The sequence below is a fragment of the Camelus ferus genome, chromosome 2 (assembly GCF_009834535.1).
Source record: "Camelus ferus isolate YT-003-E chromosome 2, BCGSAC_Cfer_1.0, whole genome shotgun sequence".
Classification (NCBI taxonomy): Eukaryota; Metazoa; Chordata; class Mammalia; order Artiodactyla; family Camelidae; genus Camelus; species Camelus ferus.
In genome coordinates this window covers 54,899,929-54,907,507 of record NC_045697.1, presented here as the reverse complement: position 1 = coordinate 54,907,507, position 7,579 = coordinate 54,899,929, and the positions used below count along the sequence as shown (strand labels likewise).

Below are 7,579 nucleotides of genomic sequence, written 5' to 3'. Positions count from 1 at the left end.
ATACAACAAACATGCTCTCTGTGAATAAAAATAGTTTTACTTCTATTAAATCTGTTTGCCTTTTTAAATTTCTCTTTATATTATTACACTGGCTAGAGCAGCTACTACAATGCTAAACAGAAGTGTTAAAAAAGATACCCTTATCTTGTTTCCAATTTTAGGGGGAAAGTATCAGCATTAATAACTGTCACTTTAGGGTATTTATAAATGTCCTTTATCAGACTGAGAAAGTTTACTTCTATTCCTACTTCGTTGAGATTTTTTTTTTCATAAATAAATGGCTATTTAATTTTGTTGAATGCTTCTACATTTTTAGAGGGTTATATTGTTAATTTTCCTTTTTCTATTAAAATAGTGAATTACAGTTACTAATCTTCAAATGTTTAAACAATCTTGCGTTCCCAGGAAAATCCCAACTTGTCATGATGTATTTCCTTTTCATATGTCATTTGATGTGATTTTGTTAAGGATATTTTTTTCCTCTTACGTTCACGAGAGATTTTTCTCCTGTATTTTTGTTCATTTGTTTGTAAAGTATCAGTCTGGTTTTAGTATCAGGATAATTTTAGCCTCAAAAAAAAATGAGTTCAGACAGTGTTCTCTTCTCCTGAATTTTTAAAAAACATTTGTGTTGTAACGGTATTTATTTTTCCATACATGCTTAGTAGAAGTCACCAGAGAAGCCATTCAGACTGTGAGAAATGTATTAATTATTAATTCAATGTCTTTAATGGATATAGAGCTATTTAGATTTCCCATTTCTTATTGTACAAGTTTTGGAATTTGTCTGTTACATCTAATTTGTCAAATTTAGTGGCATAACATTGTTCATAATATTCCTTAATTGTTGTTTTAATGTCTGTAGGATTTGATGTCTCCTTTTTCATTTCTGATGTTGGCCATTTGTGTGTTCTCTAATTTTTTCCCTGATAAGTCTAACTAGATTATCAAATTCATTAATGATTTCCAAAAAAAATACAAGTTTCAATGTTATAGATTTTTTTCTATTTCACTGATTTCCTTTATTTATTATTTCCTTCTTTAAGACATTAATTTTAGGCATTTTTCCTTGTTTAATACACAAATTTAAAGCTTAAATTGCCACTAAGCACTACTTTGGCTTAATGAAAAACCTTATATTGTGTTTTCATTACCATTCAGTTCAAAAGATTCCCTAATTTTCTTTTTGATTTTTTTTTCTATTTGGGGATTTTTATAAATATGAAGAAAGTTCCTGTTCATTATTAAATAATAATCCTTTGTGCTCGAAGGACATACTGCATATAACTTCAAATATTTTAAGTATGTTAATAATCCTGTTATGCTTAGTATATAGTTTATTTTAGTGAATATTCCAAGTGCACTTGAAAAAAATATGTATTCTGCTGTTGTCAGGTACAGTATTCCACAACTATCAATTAAGTCGAGTTTCTTGTAGTATTGTTCAAATACCCTGTCTCCTTAGTGATTTTCTGTCTTCCTATTCTATTGATTACTCAAAGGATGGTACTGCAATCTACAACTATAATTGTGGATTTATCTATTTCTTATTTCACTCCTTTAGTTTTTGTTCCATGCATTTCAAAATTCTCCTAAGTTTATCTTCTTGATAAATTGACTTTTCATTGCTATTAAAGAACATTAGAAATATTTTTGTGAGATGCACTGTGGCTTCACTAGCGATCGCTGCTCTTGTCGGGTCTGAACCTCCCCAACCCCTCCCCCAGGAGACCGTTGTGGTCGGCCAGGCCCTGCTCCTTGGTAACCACGTGTGACCGAAAGGCCGTGATCAAAAATGCCGGTATGTCCGAGGAGATGCAACAGGACTACATGGAGTGTGCTACTCAGGCACTGGAGAAGTATAATAAAGAGGACATTGAGGCCCATATCAAGAAGGAGTTTGACAAGGAGTACAACTCTACCTGGCACTGCACTGTGGGGAGGAACTTCGGTAGTTAGGTGACACGTGAAACCAAACACTTCATCTACTTCTACCTGGGCCAAGTAGCCATTCTTCTGTTCAAATCTGGTTAAAAGCATGGACTGTGCCACACACCCAGTGATCCATCCAAAACCAAGGACTGTAGCCTAAATTCCAAATACCAGAGACTGAAATCTTCAGCCTTGCCTAAGGCAACACCTCAATCTTTGAACCTTTATTGTGTTGTTGTGTACAGGGCATTCTCTACTAATTTGTTGTGGCTATAAAGCAATTAGCAAAACAGCTTACATTTGTATTTATTTTCTATTGCATACCTCTCTGCCCCATGTTCTTCTCTTCAAAATCTATTCCTTTAAAGAAAATAAATCCATTGGAGAAGGAAAAAAAAAAAAAAAAAGAAATATTTTTGTGCTTTAAGTCTATTTTATCTATTATTAACACAGACATTTCAGTTTTCTTAATGATGAGGGTTTGCACAATGTAACTTTTCCATTATTTACTTTTACTTATCTGTGTCTACATAAAAAGTGCATTTTTTGATAAAAAGTATGCAGTTATTTTTTAATCCAGTTTGATCATCCCTGACTTTCAATTGGAGTATTTAGATGGCTTATGTTTAATATAATTTTCAATATAGTTGAGTTTAAGTCTACCATCTTACTGTGGTTCTGTTTAGGCCATCTGTTCTTTGTTCCCTTTTTTGTATTTTCTCACTTCATTTTATTAATTAAGGTTTCTTTCAATACGTTTTATCTTCACTGTTACATTATTATATATACTGTCTTATTTTATGTTTAATGATTGCTCTCGGGTTTATACTTGCATCTTTAACTTATCACAGTCTACTTTCAAATAACATTGCATTATTTTGAATCATGTAAGAACTCAGTAACAGTATACTTCCATGGCTCCCTCCCCTAGTCCTTTTTGCCACTGGGTTGTAAAATTTTATTTCTATAGCTTGTCTTACATCTTCCTCCTTCTGTACTTATACCTCTCCATCAAGATTCATTCCTCTTTATTAATGTCTTTTTCATATCATAATCACTCAGTAATGTTCCCTAAGAACAACTGCCTTAGAGATTAACATCCTAATGCTTGCCATATGAGACTCAAAGGGGGTTGCTGGGATAAAATACTATACTCAAAAACATATGCTAATCTTTCAAAAGAATTACATATGAAGTCTTCAAGTTTCCATGAGTATTTTCAAAAGTAACATATGCAGTCCTCAAAAGAAACAAGCAAGGCTTCTATATAAGTTCAGTAGTTTGAAATGTTTGATATATGAAGGGGCATGAATACAATTCAGGCTGCTGAGCTAGAATTTATTTTTGTACTTTCTGGAAAATAGAATTTGATAAGCAAAGAACACTGTAAACATGGTAAATGCATAGCATATTTAACTGTGCAGGGCAGAAAACTATTTTTAAAGCAGAGAGTATCAATAGCTTTACAGTAAAAGAATTAATATGGGTAAAATCTGTTTGAAAAGAACAAATGGACAGTTTAAAATAAATGCTCTTCTCCATCCTCCCCTTTCTCAGACAGCAGTTACTCATTATAGCCCCAAGTTGTAAAGCCATATTTCTTGTGAAATATACTATAATTCAGATTTTACATCAAGTTGTAGTGACCTTCCTTTCAGTTAGTGTGAGTTAGTGAGGTTTTAAACTATTTTTTATCACATAAAAACTGTAAAAAGCAGTTGGACCTATAGCTATCCCTCCACACTAGAGAACTGGGTGCTGGAGGGGTCTAGAAGAGAGAAGAATTACTTTCATTGTATCACCTTTCCACTGCTTGAACTTTCTTCCATGAATATAAATGACTTTTTCAATTTTTAAAGAAGCTGCTAGTTAATAAAACCATTAAGTGATGTAATTTCATAATTTTATTGTGCATGCTCCATTATGGATTATAAACTGCCGTAGGTATGCACTAGCTTTTATTATAAGCATTATATCTGAAAAGGTATTTGTTGTGCATAACTGACTACTATTTATTACACTTTATGATTATAAATGCAAAGCATTCATACACTAAATACAAATAATTAGTAATTAATAAAAATTTTTTGACAGTGTTAAGTAATAAAATCAAAATTTCATTGATTCCTATTAAAATTAAAATTCAACCAACAGGTTCATGGTTAAGGCCATCACACAATTGCCTCAAAGGGATTTTGGAAGTCAGATAAGGATGCAGTGAATTTTTCTCTCAAATGCCACATGTCTCATATATTTTCTGCAGAATGCTAAAAATGGCAAACAGTGGTGTAATGAAGTGGAACCTACCATTATTTCAGCATGGTTCATCATTATATCACTGAAGCAAGAACATGGCCTTACAAAATGTACTAGCTCCCTCCACTTTACATCTAGAATTACAGAAAATTAAATAAAAGATGTAATTAAGCTGTTCTTGTGAAAAAATCCAAGAAGTGCTGCCTTTCCAATACCTCCCTTTGCAAACATTAATGCTTTATACTTCAAATGTGCTATCCCTGTCTATCACTGGATTGGGAGCTGGGAGAATCTGACAAATTGGCACTAAGGCAGACATTTCAGAAATGAGATCAGCTCTGAGAACCTGGCAAACTAGAGAAAATTCCATTTTCTTCTTACCTATTTCTTTCAATTTAATTTTGGAGCCCATTCTAGAATACCAATTCTTATAAAACAGCTAAGGAGAAAATTATTCATATCCTAGATAGGTTCTTGTCATGACTAAAGAGACTGAAGAGCAGTTCTGTCTTTAGAAAGGATTTCTGTAATTGGAAGATAGCTGTGTGTCAGTTGATTATTGATGTATAGGTTTAAAGCAATTCCTATCAAAATCCCAGTAGGGCTTTTTGTAGGTATAGACAAGATTATTCCAAAAATTATACAGAAAAGCAAAGAAAGTAAAATAACTAAAATAATTTTGAAAAAGAAGAATAAAGTGGGAAGAATCAGTCTGAGGCTTATACTATAACTACAGTAATCAGAACAGTGTGGTACTGGTGCAGGGATAGACACACAGGTCATTACAAAAAAAAAAAGAAGAAGTGCTTAATAAACAGGGTAAGCAATTGAGGGAGAGCACAGAGAAGAGCTGCTGCCCACCCCCCACCCCTCCACACACACATGCTGGAGGCTGCATAGGGGGCAGCAGATGGGGTGGAGGATGCAGGTTCAGCCCAAGCAGGGCTGACTGCTGAATGTTCTCTTTCTCCAGGGAGCCTTGACAGCCACGCCTGCCTCACACAAAGGTCTTATTCCCCCAAGGTTTACAAAATCTGCCTCAAATATTGCTTCTGACTCCCACTTCTAAGAGGACAAAAGTAATGTTCAGGAGAAGAGTTTGCTTGGGGCCACAGGCACAGGGAGAGAGTTGGGCCAAAATGGAGACTTGGGGTAACTACAAATCGACTTGGAGAATCCTCAGCCACATGCATATTCTGCGTCCACGGTGGGAAAAGCTCACTTGCCTTTGGGCTTGCATGTGCATTTATGAATGTACTGGGGGGACTGAATGAAGTGAATTATTTAATTGGTGATTATATCAAAAATCATTCATAAACTGGAAAAAAAAATAAAAGTGTTCTCTAGAGTTTTTAGTTAAACCCTAACTCACAGATCTCCAAAACAAGGTGGTCTTAAGAAGTGAAATTTTATTAGTGAAATTCCATTTATAGCACTTGGAATGAAGAGTTCCAAACAAAGAATCCCAAAGCTATACAATTCATAAAATGTTTCTCCATATCTTACACCTTAAGTGATAGAAAAAGTTTAAGTTTCACAAGAAAACCAGCTCTCTTCTTCCTTTTCTGGAGTGTGTGCTGTGTTGAGCACAACTGACTTGGATTTAGCAGCACCAGCAGACAGGTCAAGTGGCTCTAAACTTCAAACAAAACTCCTAGCCTCAAGTCTGAAGACTCACCACAATGGACACATCACTAACTCTCATTTTAGTTACAGATTCCTATTCATTCTATCAAACCACATTCCTCATCTTCAATCTTTAGGACAGCATTCATCTATCTACTTCAGGTTGTACACAACCTCTAGTCACTCTGTTATTTACCAACACTTAAAACCTGTCACTTATATAGAGACAGCAGGTTTTTACACTACTACTACTATGGAATACTACTCAGCCATAAAAAGATGAAATCTGACCATCTGCAACAACATGGATGGACCTTGAGAGTACTATGCTAAGGGAAATAAGTTCGATGGAGAAAGACGAATACTGCATGATTTCACTCATGGGGAATTTATAAAACAGGCAAATAAACAAATGAACAAACCAAACAAAAAGAAATACACAGATATAGAGAACAGAGTAGTGGTTAGCTGACGGGAAGGAGATTGGGAGAATGAGTAAAGGGGGTCAACTGTGTGATGATGGATGAAAACAACTTCTGGCAGTGAGCACACTGCAGTGTATACAAAAGTCAGAAGTTCAAATCTTGAACATGATCTCCAAGACCATTAAGGATCTGGTTTCCAATTCCATCTCTAGTCTCAACCCCCACTAATTTCTTCCTTGCTCCAAACATGCCAACTAGATGAGGTTTCTTTCCATTTCTTGAGCACATCATGCTTTCTATTGTCTCTTGGTTTTCCCATCTGCTCTGACTGAGCTCTGTCTGTAAAGTTTTTCTCTCCTTTTGTCACTTGAACATAATTTCACAGAAAAGCCTTTCCTTATGGCTTTATGGCAGACCTGCCAAATTGAGAAATAAGACAAATAACAACGGCAACAAGCAACAACAATAACAGCAACAACCACAATAATAGCAGATAAAGAGTCATTAGATTCCCTAGGCCCTTCCCCCTATTAAGCAATATCAGATCCAAACACTGCACTGCTTACAGCCTTCTACTCAAAAGTGGGAATTTTCAATTGCCCAGTTTCATCTGTTCCCACAGCTGGTGTGATTCATTAGTTCTTAGGGTGAGTCACAGAGGGTTTCTTAGGGTCCCGAAAAGAACAAGGCAATACTTCTAGAAAAGGTCAAAGGGTACTGTGACTACATTATTACTTTCCTTGGAGCAGAAATTACAAGCCAAGGTTGAAATCCAATTAAAAAGGTTTCTGGCCCTATTTGAGATACAGAGGAACAAGTTTCTTTCAAATTACATGTATCGTAACAGGCAAGCAAGCAGGATTTTATACAAATTTTATACAAATGGGATTTAAGCAGAGCAGAGAATAGTGTAGATGCTACTTTTCACTTTCAGTGTAATATCTTGTAATAACCTTTAATGAAAAAGAATATGAAAACAAATACATGGTTAGATTTGACTCCAAGGTTTCTAGTGGAGACTTCCGTGGGACACCACCGGTAGCGATATGTACAGGATTTAAATGGTATGTGTGCATGTATATACATCATTACTCATGCCCTCTAATTCCCTTTTGTTTAACTTCTTATAATTAGATATTAAAATATCCAAGGCCCCTTTCCCTTTTAGAACTCCAAATAATACCCAATATCAAGGTCTCTACCCAAGGATTCATCCAATATAAAGCACGCTGCCTTTCTTCCTCAAGGAAGCACAGTAAGTGCCTATCAGAATCTCAGGCCTCCTCCGCACTGAGTTCTGACCCTTAGGAAACCTTCCATGGGAAGGTTCAGTTAAGCAC

General features: G+C 35.2%; 1 pseudogene across 1 annotated transcript; it reads left to right on the top strand.

Moving 5' to 3' along the window:
* The first annotated feature begins 581 nt into the window (after positions 1-581).
* On the top strand, positions 582-2,321 carry LOC102509261 (annotated as a pseudogene). Its single transcript, XR_004314460.1, has 2 exons — positions 582-605; positions 1,681-2,321. The product of XR_004314460.1 is annotated as a dynein light chain 1, cytoplasmic-like (transcript).
* Positions 2,322-7,579: the final 5,258 nt, after the last annotated feature.